Source organism: Poecilia latipinna, unplaced genomic scaffold (assembly GCF_001443285.1).
Source record: "Poecilia latipinna isolate Pla-1442-1.1 unplaced genomic scaffold, P_latipinna-1.0 Scaffold4455, whole genome shotgun sequence".
Classification (NCBI taxonomy): domain Eukaryota; kingdom Metazoa; phylum Chordata; class Actinopteri; order Cyprinodontiformes; family Poeciliidae; genus Poecilia; species Poecilia latipinna.
This window is the reverse complement of record NW_015117071.1, coordinates 5,584-9,025: the sequence shown is the minus strand read 5'-3', so window position 1 is coordinate 9,025 and position 3,442 is coordinate 5,584. Positions and strand designations below refer to the sequence as shown.

General features: G+C 38.5%; 1 long non-coding RNA gene across 1 annotated transcript in view; it reads right to left on the bottom strand.

Moving 5' to 3' along the window:
- Positions 1–2,278, bottom strand: part of LOC106942658 (uncharacterized) — an 8,552-nt gene extending 6,274 nt beyond the window's left edge. Inside the window, exon 1 of the long non-coding RNA XR_001423681.1 lies at positions 2,066–2,278. This is a non-coding gene — a long non-coding RNA (uncharacterized LOC106942658). The remainder of the gene's footprint in view (positions 1–2,065) is intronic.
- Between the last annotated feature and the right edge of the window lie 1,164 nt (positions 2,279–3,442).

The window sequence follows — 3,442 nt, the reverse complement described above, 5'->3', positions numbered from 1 at the left end:
TCTCTGTGAAATGCTGCAGCTAGCGCAGCCTATTGTGAATGCTCAGTCTAGTTAGCATACCTACCAATGATGGCAGATAAACATTTTTCCTGTAATGATAAGTTATTTCTCTGCCATTAGCACATTTACACATAGCAGTGAGTGAATAGCAGTGAGTGAATGAGGTTGATTGACAGCACTCACTCCTAGCGAGTGCTGTCAGACCCTCCTACTGGTTCTGATTGGTTGTTTTAGCCGGAACGTTGCATTACTTTAGCTAACAATAGTAGTTCAGGGAGGAGGTGGAGGAGAATGATTGTTTTCACAGATTATCTGTCTCATAACAAACTGTCACAACATGGTGACAACTTTAACAAATATGGAGAAAACATATTTTCTTATACTGCAGTTATACTGCAGCTTGAATAAAATGCAACTACATAGCATTTTTTGAGAAGTCTGGATTGCTTTATGTGTATTTTGCACTTTTGCCTACGACTGCTCATGGAGAGAGATATTTCAGTAATCTAAAACGAATAGAAAAAATGTAAGCAACTTACTTGCATACTTATGCAGACTGTTGGATGTAAAATTCACTAGCAGTGAATATTGTGCTAGTATTAGTACTGAACCAAAGAAAGCAAGGCAGTTGAAAGCCTTTACAATTGTGATGCTTTTTATCAGTCAAATAAACTCAAAAACTTGTAACATCAGCTGTGCGGGGTTGGCCCACTCTAATTTTTTGTCAGGGGGCCCAAGATTCCTGGCAGCGCCCCTGGGCGAGTACCTTTAAAACTGTTTTTATCTTGATAGTTCATAGGATATTTTTCCAAATGTCTTGGGAATCAAGATATTTTTTGGCTGATTAGTTAGTTTTAGTTTTTATTAGCCTGGCCATCGCCTTATCATACAATTCAGCTCAATTTTCATCTCCCTTCACTCACTCTGGGTTTCCTCCTATTGTCTTGAATTCCTTCTGTAGATTTTCTGCCAGGCCAATCAGTGAACAGGAGAAAATGCAAACAATGACGTTGATCTTCTGCTCTGTTTTAGAGTTGTAATTTTTCTGGCAGCAGAGGAAGTCCTTGTGGGCAAGCTTCCAAAAATTAAATCAGCAGCCGTCTTGTTCAGATCGGTACTTCTCTCTTGGTTACTTATAACACAAACAATTTCCAGCAAGCTTCACTCTGTCGACTGGGTAAAATTTAAAAGTTCAACTGTTTCCACACCTTTAGCAAGCAATCTCTTCTCAGTAGCAGAAGGTCCAGACCCTCTGCACAGTAAGCAGCCTCAGACGTTTCCTATGATGTAAGTTTTGTTTCTTTCTTACTGTTGAATCATGAACCCCAGTCTTCAACTGAGGCATGTGAGGCTGACAGTGATTCTCATGTTCTGGCTCTTTTGTAACTTCCTGGATGAACCATGAAGATCGGCCACTTTGGGTTTCCGTAGACCGGCCTTGGAAGGATCACATCTTGTCTCTGTTTCATCTGTTTGTTGTTAAAAGATCTCACTTGCCACTGACTTCTAAAGCTTCACAGTTGAGCATGTAGCCTTTCACAGGCTGACAGATGTCAAACACTTTTCTTCTCATCTGTTCTTGATCATCAGGATGGATCACAGATCGGAACGCAATGTTCTGAGCTTTTTTTCAGCCAAATTATGTTCAATTTTAGTGATTTTCCAATTCCACAGACCTTTAAGAAACTAGTCACAGTGCAATTATTTTTTTATCAGCAATGTTCAAGAAATTATTTTTAATAGAAGCTTTGTAAGCAAGGTGCCAATATATTTGTATTACTGTATTGGAGGGCGCTACAGCAATAAAAACTGAATAAGACGCAGTTGATGTATTTGTCACCAAATCGTCACAAGCTACTCTGATTATGCATAAATTGCTTTGTGAAAATTTGCTTTAAGCAGATACTGTTCCTCCATGTTTGTTGGTATCTCAGCTTATTAAGAAATATGTTTTTGTTGCTGCTTCCTCTTTAAAGACCATTCTTTTAAGCTGAGTTCAGCCACAACAACGCCACAACTCTGCTACGGATTAAACAAGATACATCTTTGTCCTCCCAACACTTACTGCCTGGGTCACTTTAAGCACCACAAGCAAACAAAATGTGTTTCTACGTCTAAATAGTAGCAAAGCAAATGATTTATAAATGCTATTGTTGGTATCCATGTTGATGATTCCTGCGAAGTGGAACATTTTCCTTTAAAGGAGTTCTGACTTCTTTCTGTGAAGTGATGTTCAGATGATCTGGAGGCAGTAACTGTCAAACTGGAATGCAAATCTGGAACTGGAAACAAAAATCCTGTGACAATTTGCCACTTGGAGTCACATATGGAGAATAAAACGCCATAACAGCAGAAAAGCATCAGTAATATGCAGATTGCTGACCAAAATATTCAAGAATTAAGACTGAGAAATTCAGTCTTGTGTTAATTCCTATGTGAAGCTAAGATTTTAAATCTTTTTTTTCTAGACACTTCCTGAATCTCAGTAAAGGAAATTAAAAGCAAAATTCTGAAAAAGGTGTGTGAATAGCTTTGCTAATGTTAAACTTCACTTACTGTTAGGTTAAAAGAAAAATCTTTCTACCAACATTTGCAAAAATGAGGCACAGCAGAAAATGAAACAATTTCAATCTTTCAAGTTTGTGAAAAACAATGTTATTAAATATCCCAGAGAGTTTAATAAGCTTTTTGATACTTTGATTTCTTAAATAAATAAGGGGGTAGAGTTTTCTAACTAATAAAACTACAATACTAAATCCAAAAAAGGGACATACATACTGTACAAGGCTGCAATTAGTGAAGTCAAGTCAAGTGTCAAGTGTACTTTATTGTCAAAGATCTATGTAACAGGGTTAACACAGAAGTTTGAAATTGTGTTTCACCAGTCTCCAATGTTTCACCAGTCTTCAATGTGCAGTTAAACTAAATAAGACATTGACAGTAACCCCTCTGCTCCCCCTCTACCCCCCCACACACACTGCAATACACTGTGCAATAAGACAATAAGGCAACAAGAAGAATATATAGATGGACAATAAATACACAATCACACACACAGTGCAATAAGAAGACTAACATACTGATGGACAATATACACAAAAGTACACACACATACACACACACACACGTTTGCATTGACTTCCATTCATTTCTACAGCCTAAACCTTACCTTTACCCTTTTCCTAACCCTATCCATCACATACCTAACCTGTTAGGGTTAGGTGTGTGATGAACTGAGTAACCAAAACTCAATTCATACCCTAGTCCTAAATCTGACCCCTGACCCCCCAAAAAAAATCCCTTCTCACCCTCCGCGGGGTCATCCTCTGAGCTCGGGTCCTCTACCAGAGGCTTGGGAGTTTGAGGGTTCTGCGCAGTATCTTGGCTGAGCCTAGAACTGCACATTTCTGGACTGAGATGTCTGATGTTATTCCTGGGATCT